Source organism: Chiloscyllium punctatum, unplaced genomic scaffold (genome assembly GCF_047496795.1).
Source record: "Chiloscyllium punctatum isolate Juve2018m unplaced genomic scaffold, sChiPun1.3 scaffold_105, whole genome shotgun sequence".
Classification (NCBI taxonomy): Eukaryota; Metazoa; Chordata; class Chondrichthyes; order Orectolobiformes; family Hemiscylliidae; genus Chiloscyllium; species Chiloscyllium punctatum.
The window spans coordinates 869,963-897,173 of NW_027309839.1; positions in this window are offsets into that span (position 1 = coordinate 869,963).

Consider the following 27,211-nt stretch of genomic DNA (forward strand, 5'->3'; position numbering starts at 1 on the left):
AGCCTGGAATCTAATTGAGCGGTTCAGAGTGGTCTATATACTGAATAACAGATATCCCGGAGTGAGTTACAGCCTGGAATCAAATTGAGCGGTTCAGTGTGGTCTATATACTGAATAACAGATATTCCAGAGTGAGATACAGCCTGGAATCTAATTGAGGAGTTCAGGGTGGTTCTTATACAGAATAACAGATAGCCCAGAGTGAGTTACAGCCTGAAATCTAATTGAGGGCTCAGAGTGGTTTATATACAGAAGAACAGATAGCCCGGAGTGAGTTACAGCCTGGAATCTAATCAAGGGGTTCAGGCTGGTTTATATTACAGAATAACAGACATCCCGGAGTCAGTTAAAGCCTGGATTGTAATCGAGGGGTTTGGGGTGGTTTATACACAGAAAACAGATAGCCTGGAGTGAGTTAAGGCACGGAAACTAATTGAGGGGTTCAGGCTTGTTTATATACAGAATAACAGATAGCCCTGAGTGAGCTAATGCCTTGAACCTAATTGAGGAGTTCACAGTGATTTATATACAGAATAACAGATGCCACGGAATGAGATATAGCCTGGAATCTAATCGAGGGGTTCAGGGTGGTTTATATTCAGAATAACAGATGGCTCGGAGTGAGTTACAGCCTGGAATCGAATCGCGGGGCTCAGGGTGATTTATATACAGAATAACAGATAGCCCAGGGTGAGTTACAGCCTGGAATCTAATCACGGGGTTCAGAGTAGTTTATATACAGAATAACAGATAGCCTGGAGTAAGTTACAGCTTGTAATCGAATCGATGTGTTCAGGGTGGGTTCCATACAGAATAACAGATAGCCTGGAGTGAGTTACAGCCTGGATTTGAATCGAGGTGTTCAAGGTTCCTTATATACAAAATAACAGTTAGCCCAGTGAGTTACAGCCTGGAATCTAATCGCGGGGTTCAGGGTGGTTTATAGACACCATAACAGGCAGCCCGGAGTGAGTTACAGCTTGGAATTGAATTGAGGTGTTCAGGGTGGGTTATGTTCAGAATAACAGATAGCCTGGAGTGAGTTACAGCTTGGAATCGAATCGAGGTGTTCAGGGTGGGTTATATACAGAATAACAGATAGCCTGGAGTGAGTTGCAGATTGCATTCAAATTGAGGGTATTTTGCGATTTATCGACAGAGCAACGGGATACGAGAGGAGAGAAAGCAGAGGAGAAATTACCCACCATGGACCAACTCAACAATGAGCTGAGCCAGACAGGATTCAACTGCTTTATGTGGAGGTTTCTATGTGTTCTGAAAGATGGGAGAGAAACAGGCAGATACCCACAGTTTCTATGATGTTGCAGTCAAATATCTGAAAGAAAGGGAATCCCTAAGCAGAGACGCAGAGTTAAACTCAGTTTAAACTCTCTCCATCACACACACACACCCACACATAGAAACTGAATATAATGTGGAGAAATGTCCATGTGCAGCACAGATTTCCAAACTAACTCAGTGACAGACGAAAACCCCGTTCTCTGCCCAGTCCCCACTTCCAGACCCCGGGAGGTTTTATCCCTGACCCAGGGCATGTTTCTGACTGGATACTATTACATTGCAACATGAAGGTACTGAGTGTAACAGTTTGCTACATCCTATCATGTCATCTACCCTGCTGTCAGTGTTTTGTGAATTATATTGAAAACATTGGCAGGTGCAACAGAATATTCTGGAAGGTGATTTGCAGTAAGAATAGAAAAAGCTGAATGTTTCTGTGTAAAATGATGAGAAATTCTGAAGCAGTATTGTTCAGATGCTACAGCTGATCATGTACGTAAACATCAGTAAGTTAACATGATGGTAGTGCCAGCAGATTGGAGGACCAGTGATACATTGATCATTATTAAGATTAGATTGTGTTGGGAACATGAGCTTAACATGACAGGAAGTGGAATCAAATCAATGGGTTCAGGGTGGTTAATATACAGAATAACAGATAGCCCAGAGTGAGTTACAGCATGGAATCGAATTGAGGGGTTCAGGCTTGTTTATATATAGATTAACAGATAGTCCTGAGTGAGCAAATGCCTGGAACCTAATCGAGGAGTTCAGAGTGGTTTATATACAGAATAACAGATAGTCCGGAGTGAGTTACAGCCTGGAATCTAATTGAGGGGTTCAGAGAGGTTTATATACAGAAAAACAGATATCCCGGATTGAGTTAAAGCCTGGAATTTAATCGAGGGGATCGGGGTGGTTTATATACAGAAATAGATACCCTGGAGTGAGTTAAGGCATGGAATCTAATTGAGGGGTTCAGGCTTGTTTATATACAGAATAACAGATAGCCCTGAGTGAGTTACAGCCTGGAATCTAATCAAGGGGTTCAGTGTGGTTTATGGACAGAATGTAATGAGTCACAAAATCGCGGAGTCATACACTCCTAGGGATGTACAGCATGGAAACACACCCTTTGGTCCAACCCGTCTATGCCGACCAGATATCCTAACCTACTCTAGTCTCTTTTTCAAGCACTTGGCCCATCTCCCTCCAAACCTTTCCCATTCACATACCCACCGAGCTGAATTTTAAATGTTGCAATTGTACTACCCTCCACCACTTCCTCTGACAGTTCATTCCATTCATGGACCACCCTCTGAGTGAACAAGTTGCCCCTTAGGTCTCTTCCTTATCTTTCCCCTCTCACACTAAACCTCTGCCCTCTAGTTCTAGACTCCCCTACAGCGAGGAAAAGACTTTGTCTATTTTTCCTATCCATGCCCGTCTTGATTTTATAAACCTCGATAAAGTCACCCCTCAGCCTCTGATGCTCCAGGGAAAACAGCCTCAGCTTATTCAGCCTCTCCCCGTGGCTCAAATCCTCTGGTTTATGTTACAGAATAACAGATATCCCGGAGTGAGTTACAGCCTGGAATCTAATTGAGGGGTTCAGAGTGGTTTATATACACAATAACAGATATCCCGGAGTGAGTTACAGTCTGGAATCTATTGAGGGGTTCAGGGTGGTTTATATACAGAATAACAAATATCCTGAAGTGGCTTACAGCCTGGAATCTAATTGAGGGGTTCAGAGTGGTTTATACGCAGAATAACAGATAGTCCAGAGTGACTTACAGCCTGGAATCTAATTGAGGGGTTCAGAGTGGTTTATGTGCAGATTAACAGATAGTCCAGAGTGATTTACAGCCTGGAATCTAATTGGGGGGTTCAGGGTGGTTTATATAAAGAATACCAGATATCCCGGAGTGAGTTACAGCCTGGAATCTAATTGAGGTGTTCAGAGTGGTTTATGTACAGAATAACAGATAGCCCGTCGTGAGTTACAGACTGGAATCTAATTGAGGGGTTCAGAGTGGTTTATATACAGAATAACAGATATCCCGGAGTGAGTTACAGCCTGGAATCTAATTGAGGGGTTCAGAGTGGTTTATATACAGATTAACAGATATCCCGCAGTGAGTTACAGCCTGGAATGTAATTGAGGGGTTCAGAGTGGTTTATATACAGAATAATAGTTGTCCCGGAGTGAGTTACAGCCTGGAATCTAATTAAGGGGTTCAGGGTGGTTTATATACAGAACAACAGATATCCTGGAGTGAGTTACAGCCTGGAATCTAATTGAGGGGTCCAGGGTGGTTTATACACAGAATAACAAATATCCCGAAGTGGGTTACAGCCTGGAATCTAATTGAGGGGTTCAGAGTGGTTTATATACAGAATAACAGATAGCCTGGAGTGAGTTACAGCCTGGAATCTAATTGAGAGGTTCAGAGTGGTTTATATACAGAATAACAGATATCCTGGAGTGAATTTCAGTCTGGATCGAATTGAGGCATTCAGAGTGGTTAATATACAGAATACCAGATAGTCGAGAGTGAGTTACAGCCTGGAATCTAATTGTGGGGTTCAGAGTGGTTTATATACAGAATAACAGATATCCCGGAGTGAGTAACAGCCTGGAATCTAATTGAGGGGTTCAGAGTGGTTTATATACAGATTAACAGATATCCCGGAGTGGGTTACAGCCTGGAATCTAATTGAGGGGTTCAGAGTGGTTTATATACGGAATAACAGATATCCCGGAGTGAGTTACTGCCTGGAATCTAATTGAGGGGTTCAGAGTGGTTTATATACAGAATAACAGATATCCTGGAGTGAGTTACAGTCTGGATCTAATTGAGGCATTCAGAGAGGTTAATTTACAGAATAACAGATAATCCAGAGCGAGTTCCAGCCTGGAATCTAATTGAGGGGTTCAGAGTGGTTTATATACAGAATAACAGATAGCCCAGTCTGAGTTACGGCCTGGAATCTAATTGAGGGGTTCAGAGTGGTTTATATACAGAATAACACATAGCCCAGACTGAGTTATGGCCTGGAATCTAATAGAGGTGTTTAGAGTGGTTTATATACAGAATAACAGATAGCCCAGGGTGGGTTACAGCCTGGAATCTAATAGAGGGGTTCAGAGTGGTTAATATACAGAATAACAGATATCCCGGAGTGAGTTACAGTCTGGAATCTAATTGAGGGGTTGAGAGTGTTTAATATACAGAATGACAGATATCCTGGAGTGAATTACAGTCTGGATCTAATTGAGGCCTTCAGAATGGATAATATAAAGAATAACAGATAGTCCAGAGCGAGTTACAGTCTGGAATCTAATTGCGGGGTTCAGAGTGGTTTATATACAGAATAACAGATATCCCGGAGTGAGTTACAGCCTGGAATCTAATTGAGGGGTTCAGAGTGGTTTATATACAGATTAACAGATATCCCGCAGTGAGTTACAGCCTGGAATGTAATTGAGGGGTTCAGAGTGGTTTATGTATAGTATAACAGATAGCCCGGAGTGAGTTCCAGCCTGGAATCTAATTGAGGGGTTCAGAGTGGTTTATATACAGAATAACAGATAGCCCGTCGTGAGTTACAGACTGGAATCTAATTGAGGGGTTCAGAGTGGTTTATACACAGAATAACAGATATCCCGGAGTGAGTTACAGCCTGAAATGTAATTGTGGGGTTCCGAGTGGTTTATACACAGAATAATAGATATCCCGGAGTGAGTGACAGTCTGGAATCTAATTTAGGGGTTCAGAGAGGTTTTTTATACAGAATAATAGATGTCCCGGAGTGAGTTACTGCCTGGAATCTAATTGAGGGGTTCAGGGTGGTTTATATACCGAATAACAGATATCCTGGAGTGAGTTACAGCCTGGAATCTAATTGAGGGGTCCAGGGTGGTTTATACACAGAATAACAAATATCCCGAAGTGGGTTACAGCCTGGAATCTAATTGAGGGGTTCAGAGTGGTTTATATACAGAATAACAGATAGCCTGGAGTGAGTTACAGCCTGGAATCTAATTGAGAGGTTCAGAGTGGTTTATATACAGAATAACAGATAGCCTGGAATGAATTTCAGTCTGGATCTAATTGAGGCCTTCAGAGTGGTTTATATACAGAATAACAGATATCCTGGAATGAATTTCAGTCGGGATCGAATTTAGGCCTTCAGAGTGGTTAATATACAGAATAACAGATAGTCGAGAGTGAGTTACAGCCTGGAATATAATTGCGGGGTTCAGAGTGGTTTATATACAGATTAACAGATATCCTGGAGTGGGTTACAGCCTGGAATCTAATTGAGGGGTTCAGAGTGTTTTATATACAGAATAACAGATATCCCGGAGTGAGTTACTGCCTGGAATCTAATTGAGGGGTTCAGAGTGGTTTATATACCGATTAACAGATATCCCGGAGTGGGTTACAGCCTGGAATCTAATTGAGGGGTTCAGAGTGTTTTATATACAGAATAACAGATATCCCGGAGTGAGTTACTGCCTGGAATCTAATTGAGGGGTTCAGAGTGGTTTATATACAGAATAACAGATATCCTGGAGTGAGTTACAGTCTGGATCTAATTGAGGCCTTCAGAGAGGTTAATTTACAGAATAACAGATAATCCAGAGCGAGTTGCAGCCTGGAATCTAATTGAGGGGTTCAGAGTGTTTTATATACAGCATAACACATAGCCCAGACTGAGTTACGGCCTGGAATCTAATTGAGGGGTTCAAAGTGGTTTATATACAGAACAACACATAGCCCAGACTGAGTTACGGCCTGGAATCTACTTGAGGGGTTCAGAATGGTTAATATACAAAATACCAGAAAGCCCAGACTGAGTTACAGCCTGGAATCTAATTGAGTGGTTCAGGGTGGTTTATACACAGAATAACAGATATCCCGCAGTGAGTTACAGCCTGTAATCTAATTGCGGGATTCAGAGTGGTTTATATACAGAATAACAGATAATCCGGAGTGAGTTACAGTCTGGAATCTAATTGAGGGGTTCAGAGTTTTTTATATACTGAATAATAGATATCCCGGAGTGAGTTACAGCCTGGAATCTAATTGAGAGGTTGAGAGTGGTCTATATACAGAATGACAGATAGCCCGGAATGAGTTACAGCCTGGATCAAATTGAGGGGTTCAGAGTGGTTTATATACAGAATAACAGATATCCTGGTGTGAGTGACAGTCTGGATCTAATTGAGGCCTTCAGAGTGGTCAATATGCAAAATAACAGATAGTCCAGAGCGAGTTACAGCCTGGAATCTAATTGAGGGGTTCAGAGTGGTTTATATACAGAACAACACATAGCCCAGACTGAGTCACGGCCTGGAATCTAATAGGGGTTTAGAGTGGTTTATATACAGAATAACTGATAGCCCAGGGTGAGTTATTGCCTGGAATCGAATTGAGTGGTTCAGGGTGGTTTATACACAGAATAACAGATATCCTGGAGTGAGTTACAGCTTGGAATCTAATTGAGGGGTTCAGAGTGGTTTCTATACAAAATAACAGATAATCCAGACCGAGTTACAGCCTGGAATCTAATTGAGGGGTTCAGAGTGGTTTATATACAGACTAACACATACCCAGACTGAGTTACGGCCTGGAATCTAATAGAGGGTTTTAGAGTGGTTTATATACAGAATAACAGATAGCCTGGAGTGAGTTACAGCCTGGAATCTAATTCAGAGTTTCAGAGTGGTTTATATACAAAATAACAGAGATCCTGGTGTGAATTACAGTCTGGATCTAATTGAGGCCTGCAGAGTGGTTTATATACAGAATAACAGATAGCCCGGAGCGAGTTACAGCCTGGAATCTAATTGAGGGTTTCAGAGTGGTTTATATACGGAATAACAGATATCCTGGAGTGAGTTACAGTCTGGATCTAATTGAGGCCTTCAGAGTGGTTTATATACAGAATAACAGATAGCCCGGAGTGAGTTACAGCCTGGAATCTAATTGAGGGGTTCAGAGTGGTTTATATACAGAATAACAGATATCCTGGAGTGAGTTACAGTCTGGATCTAATTGAGGCCTTCAGAGTGGTTAATATGCAGAATAACAGATAGTCCAGAGCGAGTTACAGCCTGGAATCTAATTGAGGGGTTCAGAGTGGTTTATATACAGAATAACAGATATCCCGGAGTGAGTTACAGCCTGGAATCTAATTGAGGGGTTCAGGGTGGTTTATACACAGAGTAACAGATATCCCGGAGTGAGTTACAGCCTGGAATCTAATTGAGGGGTTTCGAGTGGTTTATATACAGCATAACAGATAGCCCAGGGTGGGTTACCGCCTGGAATCTAATTGAGTGGTTCAGGGTGGTTTATACACAGAATAACAGATAGCCCAGGGTGGGTTACAGCCTGGAATCTAATTGAGGGGTTCAGAGTGGTTAATATACAAAATACCAGAAAGCCCAGGGTGCGTTACAGCCTGGAATCTAATTGAGGGGTTCAGGGTGGTTTATACACAGAGTAACAGATATCCCGGAGTGAGTTACAGCCTGGAATCTAATAGAGGGGTTTCGAGTGGTTTATATACAGCATAACAGATAGCCCAGGGTGGGTTACCGCCTGGAATCTAATTGAGTGGTTCAGGGTGGTTTATACACAGAATAACAGATAGCCCAGGGTGGGTTACTGCCTGGAATCTAATTGAGGGGTTCAGAGTGGTTAATATACAAAATACCAGAAAGCCCAGGGTGCGTTACAGCCTGGAATCTAATTGAGGGGTTCAGGGTGGTTTATACACAGAATAACAGATATCCCAGGGTGCGTTACAGCCTGGAATCTAATTGAGGGGTTCAGGGTGGTTTATACACAGAATAACAGATATCCCGGAGTGAGTTACAGCCTGGAATCTAATTGAGGGGTTCAGGGTGGTTTATACACAGAGTAACAGATATCCCGGAGTGAGTTACAGCCTGGAATCTAATTGAGGGGTTCAGAGTGGTTTATACACAGAATAACAGATATCCCGGAGTGAGTTACAGCCTGGAATCTAATTGAGCGGTTCAGAGTGGTCTATATACTGAATAACAGATATCCCGGAGTGAGTTACAGCCTGGAATCAAATTGAGCGGTTTAGTGTGGTCTATATACTGAATAACTGATATTCCAGAGTGAGATACAGCCTGGAATCTAATTGAGGAGTTCAGGATGGTTCTTATACAGAATAACAGATAGCCCAGAGTGAGTTACAGCCTGAAATCTAATTGAGGTCTCAGAGTGGTTTATATACAGAAGAACAGATAGCCCGGAGTGAGTTACAGCCTGGAATCTAATCAAGGGGTTCAGGCTGGTTTATGTTACAGAATAACAGATATCCCGGAGTCAGTTAAAGCCTGGAATGTAATCGAGGGGTTTGGGGTGGTTTATACACAGAAAACAGATAGCCTGGAGTGAGTTAAGGCACGGAAACTAATTGAGGGGTTCAGGCTTGTTTATATACAGAATAACAGATAGCCCTGAGTGAGCTAATGCCTTGAACCTAATTGAGGAGTTCACAGTGATTTATATACAGAATAACAGATGCCACGGAATGAGATATAGCCTGGAATCTAATCGAGGGGTTCAGGGTGGTTTATATTCAGAATAACAGATGGCTCGGAGTGAGTTACAGCCTGGAATCGAATCGCGGGGTTCAGGGTGATTTATATACAGAATAACAGATAGCCCAGGGTGAGTTACAGCCTGGAATCTAATCACGGGGTTCAGAGTAGTTTATATACAGAATAACAGATAGCCTGGAGTAAGTTACAGCTTGTAATCGAATCGATGTGTTCAGGGTGGGTTCCATACAGAATAACAGATAGCCTGGAGTGAGTTACAGCCTGGATTTGAATCGAGGTGTTCAAGGTTCCTTATATACAAAATAACAGTTAGCCCAGTGTGAGTTACAGCCTGGAATCTAATCGCGGGGTTCAGGGTGGTTTATAGACACCATAACAGGCAGCCCGGAGTGAGTTACAGCTTGGAATTGAATTGAGGTGTTCAGGGTGGGTTATGTTCAGAATAACAGATAGCCTGGAGTGAGTTACAGCTTGGAATCGAATCGAGGTGTTCAGGGTGGGTTATATACAGAATAACAGATAGCCTGGAGTGAGTTGCAGATTGCATTCAAATTGAGGGTATTTTGCGATTTATCGACAGAGCAACGGGATACGAGAGGAGAGAAAGCAGAGGAGAAATTACCCACCATGGACCAACTCAACAATGAGCTGAGCCAGACAGGATTCAACTGCTTTATGTGGAGGTTTCTATGTGTTCTGAAAGATGGGAGAGAAACAGGCAGATACCCACAGTTTCTATGATGTTGCAGTCAAATATATGAAAGAAAGGGAATCCCTAAGCAGAGACGCAGAGTTAAACTCAGTTTAAACTCTCTCCATCACACACACACACCCACACATAGAAACTGAATATAATGTGGAGAAATGTCCATGTGCAGCACAGATTTCCAAACTAACTCAGTGACAGACGAAAACCCCGTTCTCTGCCCAGTCCCCACTTCCAGACCCCGGGAGGTTTTATCCCTGACCCAGGGCATGTTTCTGACTGGATACTATTACATTGCAACATGAAGGTACTGAGTGTAACAGTTTGCTACATCCTATCATGTCATCTACCCTGCTGTCAGTGTTTTGTGAATTATATTGAAAACATTGGCAGGTGCAACAGAATATTCTGGAAGGTGATTTGCAGTAGGAATAGAAAAAGCTGAATGTTTCTGTGTAAAATGATGAGAAATTCTGTAGCAGTATTGTTCAGATGCTACAGCTGATCATGTACGTAAACATCAGTAAGTTAACATGATGGTAGTGCCAGCAGATTGGAGGACCAGTGATACATGGATCATTATTAAGATTAGATTGTGTTGGGAACATGAGCTTAACATGACAGGAAGTGGAATCAAATCAATGGGTTCAGGGTGGTTAATATACAGAATAACAGATAGCCCAGAGTGAGTTACAGCATGGAATCGAATTGAGGGGTTCAGGCTTGTTTATATATAGATTAACAGATAGTCCTGAGTGAGCAAATGCCTGGAACCTAATCGAGGAGTTCAGAGTGGTTTATATACAGAATAACAGATAGTCCGGAGTGAGTTACAGCCTGGAATCTAATTGAGGGGTTCAGAGAGGTTTATATACAGAAAAACAGATATCCCGGATTGAGTTAAAGCCTGGAATTTAATCGAGGGGATCGGGGTGGTTTATATACAGAAATAGATACCCTGGAGTGAGTTAAGGCATGGAATCTAATTGAGGGGTTCAGGCTTGTTTATATACAGAATAACAGATAGCCCTGAGTGAGTTACAGCCTGGAATCTAATCAAGGGGTTCAGTGTGGTTTATGGACAGAATGTAATGAGTCACAAAATCGCGGAGTCATACACTCCTAGGGATGTACAGCATGGAAACACACCCTTTGGTCCAACCCGTCTATGCCGACCAGATATCCTAACCTACTCTAGTCTCTTTTTCAAGCACTTGGCCCATCTCCCTCCAAACCTTTCCCATTCACATACCCACCGAGCTGAATTTTAAATGTTGCAATTGTACTACCCTCCACCACTTCCTCTGACAGTTCATTCCATTCATGGACCACCCTCTGAGTGAACAAGTTGCCCCTTAGGTCTCTTCCTTATCTTTCCCCTCTCACACTAAACCTCTGCCCTCTAGTTCTAGACTCCCCTACAGCGAGGAAAAGACTTTGTCTATTTTTCCTATCCATGCCCGTCTTGATTTTATAAACCTCGATAAAGTCACCCCTCAGCCTCTGATGCTCCAGGGAAAACAGCCTCAGCTTATTCAGCCTCTCCCCGTGGCTCAAATCCTCTGGTTTATGTTACAGAATAACAGATATCCCGGAGTGAGTTACAGCCTGGAATCTAATTGAGGGGTTCAGAGTGGTTTATATACACAATAACAGATATCCCGGAGTGAGTTACAGTCTGGAATCTATTGAGGGGTTCAGGGTGGTTTATATACAGAATAACAAATATCCTGAAGTGGCTTACAGCCTGGAATCTAATTGAGGGGTTCAGAGTGGTTTATACGCAGAATAACAGATAGTCCAGAGTGACTTACAGCCTGGAATCTAATTGAGGGGTTCAGAGTGGTTTATGTGCAGATTAACAGATAGTCCAGAGTGAGTTACAGCCTGGAATCTAATTGAGGTGTTCAGAGTGGTTTATGTACAGAATAACAGATAGCCCAGAGTGAGTTACAGCCTGGAATCTAATTGAGGTGTTCAGAGTGGTTTATGTACAGAATAACAGATAGCCCGTCGTGAGTTACAGACTGGAATCTAATTGAGGGGTTCAGAGTGGTTTATATACAGAATAACAGATATCCCGGAGTGAGTTACAGCCTGGAATCTAATTGAGGGGTTCAGAGTGGTTTATATACAGATTAACAGATATCCCGCAGTGAATTACAGCCTGGAATGTAATTAAGGGGTTCAGAGTGGTTTATATACAGAATAACAGATAGCCCGGAGTGAGTTGCAGCCTGGAATCTAATTGAGGGGTTCCGAGTGGTTTATACACAGAATAACAGATCCCGGAGTGAGTTACAGTCTGGAATCTAATTGAGGGGTTCAGAGTGGTTTATATACAGAATAATAGTTGTCCCGGAGTGAGTTACAGCCTGGAATCTAATTAAGGGGTTCAGGGTGGTTTATATACAGAGCAACAGATATCCTGGAGTGAGTTACAGCCTGGAATCTAATTGAGGGGTCCAGGGTGGTTTATACACAGAATAACAAATATCCCGAAGTGGGTTACAGCCTGGAATCTAATTGAGGGGTTCAGAGTGGTTTATATACAGAATAACAGATAGCCTGGAGTGAGTTACAGCCTGGAATCTAATTGAGAGGTTCAGAGTGGTTTATATACAGAATAACAGATATCCTGGAGTGAATTTCAGTCTGGATCGAATTGAGGCATTCAGAGTGGTTAATATACAGAATACCAGATAGTCGAGAGTGAGTTACAGCCTGGAATCTAATTGTGGGGTTCAGAGTGGTTTATATACAGAATAACAGATATCCCGGAGTGAGTTACAGCCTGGAATCTAATTGAGGGAGTCAGAGTGGTTTATATACGGAATAACAGATATCCCGGAGTGAGTTACTGCCTGGAATCTAATTGAGGGGTTCAGAGTGGTTTATATACAGAATAACAGATATCCTGGAGTGAGTTACAGTCTGGATCTAATTGAGGCATTCAGAGAGGTTAATTTACAGAATAACAGATAATCCAGAGCGAGTTCCAGCCTGGAATCTAATTGAGGGGTTCAGAGTGGTTTATATACAGAATAACAGATAGCCCAGTCTGAGTTACGGCCTGGAATCTAATTGAGGGGTTCAGAGTGGTTTATATACAGAATAACACATAGCCCAGACTGAGTTATGGCCTGGAATCTAATAGAGGTGTTTAGAGTGGTTTACATACAGAATAACAGATAGCCCAGGGTGGGTTACAGCCTGGAATCTAATAGAGGGGTTCAGAGTGGTTAATATACAGAATAACAGATATCCCGGAGTGAGTTACAGTCTGGAATCTAATTGAGGGGTTGAGAGTGTTTAATATACAGAATGACAGATATCCTGGAGTGAATTACAGTCTGGATCTAATTGAGGCCTTCAGAATGGATAATATAAAGAATAACAGATAGTCCAGAGCGAGTTACAGTCTGGAATCTAATTGCGGGGTTCAGAGTGGTTTATATACAGAATAACAGATATCCCGGAGTGAGTTACAGCCTGGAATCTAATTGAGGGGTTCAGAGTGGTTTATATACAGATTAACAGATATCCCGCAGTGAGTTACAGCCTGGAATGTAATTGAGGGGTTCAGAGTGGTTTATGTATAGACTAACAGATAGCCCGGAGTGAGTTCCAGCCTGGAATCTAATTGAGGGGTTCAGAGTGGTTTATATACAGAATAACAGATAGCCCGTCGTGAGTTACAGACTGGAATCTAATTGAGGGGTTCAGAGTGGTTTATACACAGAATAACAGATATCCCGGAGTGAGTTACAGCCTGAAATGTAATTGTGGGGTTCCGAGTGGTTTATACACAGAATAATAGATATCCCGGAGTGAGTGACAGTCTGGAATCTAATTTAGGGGTTCAGAGAGGTTTTTATACAGAATAATAGATGTCCCGAAGTGGGTTACAGCCTGGAATCTAATTGAGGGGTTCAGAGTGGTTTATATACAGAATAACAGATAGCCTGGAGTGAGTTACAGCCTGGAATCTAATTGAGAGGTTCAGAGTGGTTTATATACAGAATAACAGATAGCCTGGAATGAATTTCAGTCTGGATCTAATTGAGGCCTTCAGAGTGGTTTATATACAGAATAACAGATATCCTGGAATGAATTTCAGTCGGGATCGAATTTAGGCCTTCAGAGTGGTTAATATACAGAATAACAGATAGTCGAGAGTGAGTTACAGCCTGGAATATAATTGCGGGGTTCAGAGTGGTTTATATACAGATTAACAGATATCCTGGAGTGGGTTACAGCCTGGAATCTAATTGAGGGGTTCAGAGTGTTTTATATACAGAATAACAGATATCCCGGAGTGAGTTACTGCCTGGAATCTAATTGAGGGGTTCAGAGTGGTTTATATACAGATTAACAGATATCCCGGAGTGGGTTACAGCCTGGAATCTAATTGAGGGGTTCAGAGTGTTTTATATACAGAATAACAGATATCCCGGAGTGAGTTACTGCCTGGAATCTAATTGAGGGGTTCAGAGTGGTTTATATACAGAATAACAGATATCCTGGAGTGAGTTACAGTCTGGATCTAATTGAGGCCTTCAGAGAGGTTAATTTACAGAATAACAGATAATCCAGAGCGAGTTGCAGCCTGGAATCTAATTGAGGGGTTCAGAGTGTTTTATATACAGCATAACACATAGCCCAGACTGAGTTACGGCCTGGAATCTAATTGAGGGGTTCAGAGTGGTTTATATACAGAACAACACATAGCCCAGACTGAGTTACGGCCTGGAATCTAATAGAGGAGTTCAGAGTGGTTTATATACAGAATAACAGATAGCCAAGGGTGGGTTACAGCCTGGAATCTAATTGAGGGGTTCAGAGTGGTTAATATACAAAATACCAGAAAGCCCAGACTGAGTTACAGCCTGGAATCTAATTGAGTGGTTCAGGGTGGTTTATACACAGAATAACAGATATCCCGCAGTGAGTTACAGCCTGTAATCTAATTGCGGGATTCAGAGTGGTTTATATACAGAATAACAGATATCCCGGAGTGAGTTACAGTCTGGAATCTAATTGAGGGGTTCAGAGTTTTTTATATACTGAATAATAGATATCCCGGAGTGAGTTACAGCCTGGAATCTAATTGAGAGGTTGAGAGTGGTTTATATACAGAATGACAGATAGCCCGGAATGAGTTACAGCCTGGATCAAATTGAGGGGTTCAGAGTGGTTTATATACAGAATAACAGATATCCTGGTGTGAGTGACAGTCTGGATCTAATTGAGGCCTTCAGAGTGGTCAATATGCAAAATAACAGATAGTCCAGAGCGAGTTACAGCCTGGAATCTAATTGAGGGGTTCAGAGTGGTTTATATACAGAACAACACATAGCCCAGACTGAGTCACGGCCTGGAATCTAATAGGGGTTTAGAGTGGTTTATATACAGAATAACAGATAGCCCAGGGTGAGTTATTGCCTGGAATCGAATTGAGTGGTTCAGGGTGGTTTATACACAGAATAACAGATATCCTGGAGTGAGTTACAGCTTGGAATCTAATTGAGGGGTTCAGAGTGGTTTCTATACAAAATAACAGATAATCCAGACCGAGTTACAGCCTGGAATCTAATTGAGGGGTTCAGAGTGGTTTATATACAGACTAACACATACCCAGACTGAGTTACGGCCTGGAATCTAATAGAGGGTTTTAGAGTGGTTTATATACAGAATAACAGATAGCCTGGAGTGAGTTACAGCCTGGAATCTAATTCAGAGTTTCAGAGTGGTTTATATACAAAATAACAGATATCCTGGTGTGAATTACAGTCTGGATCTAATTGAGGCCTTCAGAGTGGTTTATATACAGAATAACAGACAGCCCGGAGCGAGTTACAGCCTGGAATCTAATTGAGGGTTTCAGAGTGGTTTATATACGGAATAACAGATATCCTGGAGTGAGTTACAGTCTGGATCTAATTGAGGCCTTCAGAGTGGTTTATATACAGAATAACAGATAGCCCGGAGTGAGTTACAGCCTGGAATCTAATTGAGGGGTTCAGAGTGGTTTATATACAGAATGACAGATATCCTGGAGTGAATTACAGTCTGGATCTAATTGAGGCCTTCAGAATGGATAATATAAAGAATAACAGATAGTCCAGAGCGAGTTACAGCCTGGAATCTAATTGAGGGGTTCAGAGTGGTTTATATACAGAACAACACATATCCCAGACTGAGTTACGGCCTGGAATCTAATAGAGGGGTTTGGAGTGGTTTATATACAGCATAACAGATAGCCCAGGGTGGGTTACCGCCTGGAATCTAATTGAGTGGTTCAGGGTGGTTTATACACAGAATAACAGATAGCCCAGGGTGGGTTACAGCCTGGAATCTAATTGAGGGGTTCAGAGTGGTTAATATACAAAATACCAGAAAGCCCAGGGTGCGTTACAGCCTGGAATCTAATTGAGGGGTTCAGGGTGGTTTATACACAGAATAACAGATATCCCGGAGTGAGTTACAGCCTGGAATCTAATTGAGGGGTTCAGAGTGGTTTATATACAGATTAACAGATATCCCGGAGTGAGTTCCAGCCTGGAATCTAATTGAGGGGTTCAGGGTGGTTTATACACAGAGTAACAGATATCCCGGAGTGAGTTACAGCCTGGAATCTAATTGAGCGGTTCAGAGTGGTCTATATACTGAATAACAGATATCCCGGAGTGAGTTACAGCCTGGAATCAAATTGAGCGGTTCAGTGTGGTCTATATACTGAATAACAGATATTCCAGAGTGAGATACAGCCTGGAATCTAATTGAGGAGTTCAGGGTGGTTCTTATACAGAATAACAGATAGCCCAGAGTGAGTTACAGCCTGAAATCTAATTGAGGTCTCAGAGTGGTTTATATACAGAAGAACAGATAGCCCGGAGTGAGTTACAGCCTGGAATCTAATCAAGGGGTTCAGGCTGGTTTATGTTACAGAATAACAGATATCCCGGAGTCAGTTAAAGCCTGGAATGTAATCGAGGGGTTTGGGGTGGTTTATACACAGAAAACAGATAGCCTGGAGTGAGTTAAGGCACGGAAACTAATTGAGGGGTTCAGGCTTGTTTATATACAGAATAAGAGATAGCCCTGAGTGAGCTAATGCCTTGAACCTAATTGAGGAGTTCACAGTGATTTATATACAGAATAACAGATGCCACGGAATGAGATATAGCCTGGAATCTAATCGAGGGGTTCAGGGTGGTTTATATTCAGAATAACAGATGGCTCGGAGTGAGTTACAGCCTGGAATCGAATCGCGGGGTTCAGGGTGATTTATATACAGAATAACAGATAGCCCAGGGTGAGTTACAGCCTGGAATCTAATCACGGGGTTCAGAGTAGTTTATATACAGAATAACAGATAGCCTGGAGTAAGTTACAGCTTGTAATCGAATCGATGTGTTCAGGGTGGGTTCCATACAGAATAACAGATAGCCTGGAGTGAGTTACAGCCTGGATTTGAATCGAGGTGTTCAAGGTTCCTTATATACAAAATAACAGTTAGCCCAGTGTGAGTTACAGCCTGGAATCTAATCGCGGGGTTCAGGGTGGTTTATAGACACCATAACAGGCAGCCCGGAGTGAGTTACAGCTTGGAATTGAATTGAGGTGTTCAGGGTGGGTTATGTTCAGAATAACAGATAGCCTGGAGTGAGTTACAGCTTGGAATCGAATCGAGGTGTTCAGGGTGGGTTATATACAGAATAACAGATAGCCTGGAGTGAGTTGCAGATTGCATTCAAATTGAGGGTATTTTGCGATTTATCGACAGAGCAACGGGATACGAGAGGAGAGAAAGCAGAGGAGAAATTACCCACCATGGACCAACTCAACAATGAGCTGAGCCAGACAGGATTCAACTGCTTTATGTGGAGGTTTCTATGTGTTCTGAAAGATGGGAGAGAAACAGGCAGATACCCACAGTTTCTATGATGTTGCAGTCAAATATATGAAAGAAAGGGAATCCCTAAGCAGAGACGCAGAGTTAAACTCAGTTTAAACTCTCTCCATCACACACACACACCCACACATAGAAACTGAATATAATGTGGAGAAATGTCCATGTGCAGCACAGATTTCCAAACTAACTCAGTGACAGACGAAAACCCCGTTCTCTGCCCAGTCCCCACTTCCAGACCCCGGGAGGTTTTATCCCTGACCCAGGGCATGTTTCTGACTGGATACTATTACATTGCAACATGAAGGTACTGAGTGTAACAGTTTGCTACATCCTATCATGTCATCTACCCTGCTGTCAGTGTTTTGTGAATTATATTGAAAACATTGGCAGGTGCAACAGAATATTCTGGAAGGTGATTTGCAGTAGGAATAGAAAAAGCTGAATGTTTCTGTGTAAAATGATGAGAAATTCTGTAGCAGTATTGTTCAGATGCTACAGCTGATCATGTACGTAAACATCAGTAAGTTAACATGATGGTAGTGCCAGCAGATTGGAGGACCAGTGATACATGGATCATTATTAAGATTAGATTGTGTTGGGAACATGAGCTTAACATGACAGGAAGTGGAATCAAATCAATGGGTTCAGGGTGGTTAATATACAGAATAACAGATAGCCCAGAGTGAGTTACAGCATGGAATCGAATTGAGGGGTTCAGGCTTGTTTATATATAGATTAACAGATAGTCCTGAGTGAGCAAATGCCTGGAACCTAATCGAGGAGTTCAGAGTGGTTTATATACAGAATAACAGATAGTCCGGAGTGAGTTACAGCCTGGAATCTAATTGAGGGGTTCAGAGAGGTTTATATACAGAAAAACAGATATCCCGGATTGAGTTAAAGCCTGGAATTTAATCGAGGGGATCGGGGTGGTTTATATACAGAAATAGATACCCTGGAGTGAGTTAAGGCATGGAATCTAATTGAGGGGTTCAGGCTTGTTTATATACAGAATAACAGATAGCCCTGAGTGAGTTACAGCCTGGAATCTAATCAAGGGGTTCAGTGTGGTTTATGGACAGAATGTAATGAGTCACAAAATCGCGGAGTCATACACTCCTAGGGATGTACAGCATGGAAACACACCCTTTGGTCCAACCCGTCTATGCCGACCAGATATCCTAACCTACTCTAGTCTCTTTTTCAAGCACTTGGCCCATCTCCCTCCAAACCTTTCCCATTCACATACCCACCGAGCTGAATTTTAAATGTTGCAATTGTACTACCCTCCACCACTTCCTCTGACAGTTCATTCCATTCATGGACCACCCTCTGAGTGAACAAGTTGCCCCTTAGGTCTCTTCCTTATCTTTCCCCTCTCACACTAAACCTCTGCCCTCTAGTTCTAGACTCCCCTACAGCGAGGAAAAGACTTTGTCTATTTTTCCTATCCATGCCCGTCTTGATTTTATAAACCTCGATAAAGTCACCCCTCAGCCTCTGATGCTCCAGGGAAAACAGCCTCAGCTTATTCAGCCTCTCCCCGTGGCTCAAATCCTCTGGTTTATGTTACAGAATAACAGATATCCCGGAGTGAGTTACAGCCTGGAATCTAATTGAGGGGTTCAGAGTGGTTTATATACACAATAACAGATATCCCGGAGTGAGTTACAGTCTGGAATCTATTGAGGGGTTCAGGGTGGTTTATATACAGAATAACAAATATCCTGAAGTGGCTTACAGCCTGGAATCTAATTGAGGGGTTCAGAGTGGTTTATACGCAGAATAACAGATAGTCCAGAGTGACTTACAGCCTGGAATCTAATTGAGGGGTTCAGAGTGGTTTATGTGCAGATTAACAGATAGTCCAGAGTGAGTTACAGCCTGGAATCTAATTGAGGTGTTCAGAGTGGTTTATGTACAGAATAACAGATAGCCCAGAGTGAGTTACAGCCTGGAATCTAATTGAGGGGTTTAGGGTGGATAATATACAGAATAACAGATATCCCGGAGTGGGTTACACCCAGGAATCTAATTGAGAGCTTCAGACTGGTTTCTATCCAGAAAAACAGATAGCCCAGCGTGAATTACAGCCTGGAATCAAATTGAGGGGTTAAGAGTGGTTTATGTACAGCATTACAGATATCCCGGAGTGAGTTACAGTCTGGAAACTAATTGAGGCCTTCAGAGTGCTTTATACACAGAATAACAGATAGCCTGGAGTGAGTTACAGCCTAAAATCTAATTGAGGGTTTCAGATTGGTTTATATACAGAATAACAAATAGCCCAGGGTGAGTTACAGCCTGGAATCTAATTGAGGGGTTCTGAATCGTTAATATACAGAATAATAGATCGCCCAGAGTGTGTAACTGCCTGGAATCTAATTGAGGGGTTCAGTGTGGTTTATATACAGAATAACAAATAGCCCGGAATGAGTTACAGTTTGGAATCTAATTGAGGGGTTCAGAGTGGTTTATATACAGAATAACAGATAACCCAGGGTGAGTTACAGACTGGAATATAATTGAGGGTTTCAGAGTCGTTTATATACAGAATAACAGATAGCCCAGAGTGAGTTACAGTCTGGAAACGTATTGAGGGGTTCAGAGTGGTTTATATACAGAATAACAGATAGCCCAGAGTGAGTTACAGCCTGGAATCTAATTGAGTGGTTCTGAATCGTTAATATATAGAATAACTGATAGCCCACAGTGAGTAACTGCCTGGAATCTAATTGAGGGGTTCAGAGTGGTTTATATACAGAATAACAGATAGCCCAGGGTGAGTTACAGCCTGGAATCTAATTGAGGGGTTCTGAATCGTTCATATACAGAATAACTGAAGCCCACAGTGAGTAACTGCCTGGAATCTATTGAGGGGTTCAGAGTGGTTTATATACAGAATAACAGATAGCCCAGGGTGAGTTACAGCCTGGAATCTAATTGAGGGTTTCAGAGTGGTTTATATACAGAATAACAGATAGCCCGGGGTGAGTTACAGCCTGGAATCTAATTGAGGGGTTCAGAGCGGTTTATATAGAGAATGACATATAGCCCAGGGTGAGTTACAGCCTGGAATCTAATTGAGGGGTTCACAGTGGAGTGTATACAGAATAACAGATAGCCCAGAGTGAGTTACAGCCTGGAATCTAATTGAGGGGTTCAGAGTGGTTTATATACAGAATACCAGATAGTCCAGAGTGAGTTACAGCCTGGAATCTAATCAAGGGGTTCAGTGCGGTTTCTGGACAGAATAAAAAGATAGCCCGGAGTGGTTTACAGCCTTGAATCTAGTCAATGGGTTCCCAATTTGAACCCACAGAAGGTCAGTGTGGGATTTGAGAAACCCTTCATTTTGGGATAACGCCTCTCCAGGCATTATTCTGATCCAACGCTCCAAATCTACAATTCAGTGGCTGAGCTCTTTCAGGTTTTGTATATTATGTTTCTCTCATATATCAGGAGCTTGGAAAGTAAGGCAGACCTGACTGGAATGTCACATTGTCTCTCCGCATTCACTGTAAACAGGTTCTGGGATTTACATTTTAACCACCTTCAAAGAGCTGTCTCCATTTCCTACCTCTGCTGGCATCAATGAATGGAAATGGCTTTTGACACATTGCCCCCTCTCCCTTGCTGAAAGTATTCCTGACACAAATCAGTCAGGCAGACATTTTAGATTTGTCCACAGCCACCATTTTATATCAGCAAAATGATGACATTGAGTTTATAAATAAGGAAAAGCAAGAGAGACTGGTAAAATCAATACAGTTTGAAAATATATAAAACATTGAACATGCACACAGAATCACAGACACACAGAATCACACACACAGAGATACAGACACCTTTCAGAAGCTGTCTCCATTTCCTATCTTGCAAGAGAATTCATGTTATGATGATGCATTCATGCAGGACAGTAAACAGCTTTTGAGACTTTCCCCATTGTGACAGAAATTCAGTCCAATCTGAAACTTGGAGATATGTAACAGGACAGAAATGAACCAGCAGCTTTCTGTGTTCCTGCTCCCAATGTAACATTTGACCATTTACTTTATCTTGTCTTCGGTCTAACATCCAACAAGGATCACTACACAGATCCAATAACAGATCCGCAGGAGTGATTTCCAGACTGGAATCTAATTGAGGGGTTTCGGGTTGACATACAGCATATGAGGTACCCAGGAGTGATGGACAGACTGGAATCTAATCGAGGGGTTCGGGGTGGTTTTATACAGAATAACAGAAAGGCCAGAAAGAGTTACAGCCTGGAATCTAATTGCTGATTTCGGGGTGGATTATGTACAAAATAACAGGTAAAGCGGAGTGCGTTACAACCTGGAATCTAATTGAGGGGTTCAGAGTGGTTGATATACAGAATAACAGATATCCTGGAGTGAGTTACAGTCTGGATCTAATTGAGGCCTTCAGAGTGGTTAATATGCAGAATAACAGATAGTCCAGAGCGAGTTACAGCCTGGAATCTAATTGAGGGGTTCAGAGTGTTTTATATACAGCATAACACATAGCCCAGACTGAGTTACGGCCTGGAATCTAATTGAGGGGTTCAAAGTGGTTTATATACAGAATAACAGATAGCCTGGAATGTATTTCAGTCTGGATCTAATTGAGGCCTTCAGAGTGGTTTATATACAGAATAACAGATATCCTGGAATGAATTTCAGTCGGGATCTAATTGAGGCCTTCAGAGTGGTTAATATACAGAATAACAGATAGTCGAGAGTGAGTTCCAGCCTGGAATCTAATTGCGGGGTTCAGAGTGGTTTATATACAGAATAACAGATATCCCGGAGTGAGTTACAGCCTGGAACCGAATTGAGGGGTTCAGAGTGGTTTATATACAGATTAACAGATATCCCGGAGTGGGTTACAGCCTGGAATCTAATTGAGGGGTTCAGAGTGTTTTATATACAGAATAACAGATATCCTGGAGTGAGTTACTGCCTGGAATCTAATTGAGGGGTTCAGAGTGGTTTATATACAGAATAACAGATATCCTGGAGTGAGTTACAGACTGGATCTAATTGAGGCCTTCAGAGAGGTTAATTTACAGAATAACAGATAATCCAGAGCGAGTTGCAGCCTGGAATCTAATTGAGGGGTTCAGAGTGGTTTATATACAGAATAACACGTAGCCCAGACTGAGTTACGGCCTGGAATCTAATTGCGGGGTTCAGAGTGGTTTATATACAGAATAACAGATATCCCGGAGTGAGTTACAGTCTGGAATCTAATTAAGGGGTTCAGAGTGGTTTATATACAGAATAACAGATAGCCCGGAGTGAGTTGCAGCCTGGAATCTAATTGAGGGGTTCAGAGTGGTTTATATACAGAATAACAAATATCCCGAAGTGGGTGACAGCCTGGAATCTAATTGAGGGGTTCAGAGTGGTTTATATACAGAATAACAGATAGCCCGGAGTGAGTTGCCGCCTGGAATCTAATTGAGGGGTTCAGAGTGGTTTATATACAGATCAACAGATATCCCGGAGTGAGTTACAGCCTGGAATGTGATTGCGGGGTTACGAGTGGTTTATACACAGAATAACAGATATCCCGGAGTGAGTTACAGTCTGGAATCTAATTGAGGGTTTCAGAGTGGTTTATATACAGAATAATAGTTGTCCCGGAGTGAGTTACAGCCTGGAATCTAATTAAGGGGTTCAGAGTGGTTTATATACAGAATAACAGATATCCTGGAGTGAGTTACAGTCTGGAATCTAATTGAGGGGTTCAGAGTTTTTTATATACTGAATAATAGATATCCCGGCGTGAGTTACAGCCTGGAATCTAATTGAGAGGTTGAGAGTGGTTTATATACAGAATGACAGATATCCTGGAGTGAATTACAGTCTGGATCTAATTGAGGCCTTCAGAATGGTTAATATAAAGAATAACAGATAGTCCAGAGCGAGTTGCAGCCTGGAATCTAATTGCAGGGTTCAGAGTGGTTTATATACAGACTAACAGATATCCTGGAGTGAGTTCCAGCCTGGAATCTAATTGAGGGGTTCAGAGTGGTTTATATACAGAATAACAAATATCCCGAAGTGGGTGACAGCCTGGAATCTAATTGAGGGGTTCAGAGTGGTTTATATACAGAATAACAGATATCCTGGAGTGAGTTACAGTCTGGATCAAATTGAGGCCTTCAGAGAGGTTAATATACAGAATAATAGTTGTCCCGGAGTGAGTTACAGCCTGGAATCTAATTAAGGGGTTCAGAGTGGTTTATATACAGAATAACAGATAGCCCAGTCAGAGTTACGGCCTGGAATCTAATAGAGGTGTTTAGAGTGGTTTATATACAGAATAACAGATACACTGGAGTGAGTTACAGCCAGGAATCTAATTGAGGGGTTCAGAGTGGTTTATATACAGATTAACAGATATCCCGGAGTGAGTTACAGCCTGGAATCTAATTTAGGGGTTCAGAGTGGTTAATATACAGAATAACAGATAGTCCAGAGCGAGTTACAGCCTGGAATCTAATTGAGGGGTTCAGAGTGGTTTATATACAGAATAACAGATAGCCCGGAGTGAGTTGCAGCCTGGAATCTAATTGAGGGGTTCCGAGTGGTTTATACACAGAATAACAGATATCCCGGAGTGAGTTACAGTCTGGAATCTAATTGAGGGGTTCAGAGTGGTTTATATACAGAATAATAGTTGTCCCGGAGTGAGTTACAGCCTGGAATCTAATTAAGGGGTTCAGGGTGGTTTATATACAGAACAGCAGATATCCTGGAGTGAGTTACAGCCTGGAATCTAATTGAGGGGTCCAGGGTGGTTTATACACAGAATAACAAATATCCCGAAGTGGGTTACAGCCTGGAATCTAATTGAGGTGTTCAGAGTGGTTTATATACAGATTAACAGATATCCCGGAGTGAGTAACAGCCTGGAATCTAATTGAGGGGTTCAGAGTGGTTTATATACAGATTAACAGATATCCCGGAGTGAGTTACAGCCTGGAATCTAATTGAGGGGTTCAGAGTGGTTTATATACGGAATAACAGATATCCCGGAGTGAGTTACTTCCTGGAATCTAATTGAGGGGTTCAGAGTGGTTTATATACAGAATAACAGATATCCTGGAGTGAGTTACAGTCTGGATCTAATTGAGGCATTCAGAGAGGTTAATTTACAGAATAACAGATAATCCAGAGCGAGTTCCAGCCTGGAATCTAATTGAGGGGTTCAGAGTGGTTTATATACAGAATAACAGATAGCCCAGTCTGAGTTACGGCCTGGAATCTAATTGAGGGGTTCAGAGTGGTTTATATACAGAATAACACATAGCCCAGACTGAGTTATGGCCTGGAATCTAATAGAGGTGTTTAGAGTGGTTTATATACAGAATAACAGATAGCCCAGGGTGGGTTACAGCCTGGAATCTAATAGAGGGGTTCAGAGTGGTTAATATACAGAATAACAGATATCCCGGAGTGAGTTACAGTCTGGAATCTAATTGAGGGGTTGAGAGTGTTTAATATACAGAATGACAGATATCCTGGAGTGAATTACAGTCTGGATCTAATTGAGGCCTTCAGAATGGATAATATAAAGAATAACAGATAGTCCAGAGCGAGTTACAGTCTGGAATCTAATTGCGGGGTTCAGAGTGGTTTATATACAGAATAACAGATATTCCGGAGTGAGTTACAGCCTGGAATCTAATTGAGGGGTTCAGAGTGGTTTATATACAGATTAACAGATATCCCGCAGTGAGTTACAGCCTGGAATGTAATTGAGGGGTTCAGAGTGGTTTATGTATAGAATAACAGATAGCTCGGAGTGAGTTCCAGCCTGGAAACTAATTGAGGGGTTCAGAGTGGTTTATATACAGAATAACAGATAGCCCGTCGTGAGTTACAGACTGGAATCTAATTGAGGGGTTCAGAGTGGTTTATACACAGAATAACAGATATCCCGGAGTGAGTTACAGCCTGAAATGTAATTGTGGGGTTCCGAGTGGTTTATACACAGAATAATAGATATCCCGGAGTGAGTGACAGTCTGGAATCTAATTTAGGGGTTCAGAGAGGTTTTTATACAGAATAATAGATGTCCCGGAGTGAGTTACTGCCTGGAATCTAATTGAAGGTTCAGGGTGGTTTATATACCGAATAACAGATATCCTGGAGTGAGTTACAGCCTGGAATCTAATTGAGGGGTCCAGGGTGGTTTATACACAGAATAACAAATATCCCGAAGTGGGTTACAGCCTGGAATCTAATTGAGGGGTTCAGAGTGGTTTATATACAGAATAACAGATAGCCTGGAGTGAGTTACAGCCTGGAATCTAATTGAGAGGTTCAGAGTGGTTTATATACAGAATAACAGAGAGCCTGGAATGAATTTCAGTCTGGATCTAATTGAGGCCTTCAGAGTGGTTTATATACAGAATAACAGATATCCTGGAATGAATTTCAGTCGGGATCGAATTTAGGCCTTCAGAGTGGTTAATATACAGAATAACAGATAGTCGAGAGTGAGTTACAGCCTGGAATATAATTGCGGGGTTCAGAGTGGTTTATATACAGATTAACAGATATCCCGGAGTGGGTTACAGCCTGGAATCTAATTAAGGTGTTCAGAGTGTTTTATATACAGAATAACAGATATCCCGGAGTGAGTTACTGCCATGAATCTAATTGAGGGGTTCAGAGTTGTTCATATACAGATTAACAGATATCCCGGAGTGGGTTACAGCCTGGAATCTAATTGAGGGGTTCAGAGTGTTTTATATACAGAATAACAGATATCCCGGAGTGAGTTACTGCCTGGAATGTAATTGAGGGGTTCAGAGTGGTTTATATACAGAATAACAGATATCCTGGAGTGAGTTACAGTCTGGATCTAACTGAGGCCTTCAGAGAGGTTAATTTACAGAATAACAGATAATCCAGAGCGAGTTGCAGCCTGGAATCTAATTGAGGGGTTCAGAGTGTTTTATATACGGCATAACACATAGCCCAGACTGAGTTACGGCCTGGAATCTAATTGAGGGGTTCAAAGTGGTTTATATACAGAACAACACATAGCCCAGACTGAGTTACGGCCTGGAATCTAATAGAGGGGTTCAGAGTGGTTTATATACAGAATAACAGATATCCTGGAGTGAGTTACAGTCTGGATCTAATTGAGGCATTCAGAGAGGTTAATTTACAGAATAACAGATAATCCAGAGCGAGTTCCAGCCTGGAATCTAATTGAGGGGTTCAGAGTGGTTTATATACAGAATAACAGATAGCCCAGTCTGAGTTACGGCCTGGAATCTAATTGAGGGGTTCAGAGTGGTTTATATACAGAATAACACATAGCCCAGACTGAGTTATGGCCTGGAATCTAATAGAGGTGTTTAGAGTGGTTTATATACAGAATAACAGATAGCCCAGGGTGGGTTACAGCCTGGAATCTAATAGAGGGGTTCAGAGTGGTTAATATACAGAATAACAGATATCCCGGAGTGAGTTACAGTCTGGAATCTAATTGAGGGGTTGAGAGTGTTTAATATACAGAATGACAGATATCCTGGAGTGAATTACAGTCTGGATCTAATTGAGGCCTTCAGAATGGATAATATAAAGAATAACAGATAGTCCAGAGCGAGTTACAGTCTGGAATCTAATTGCGGGGTTCAGAG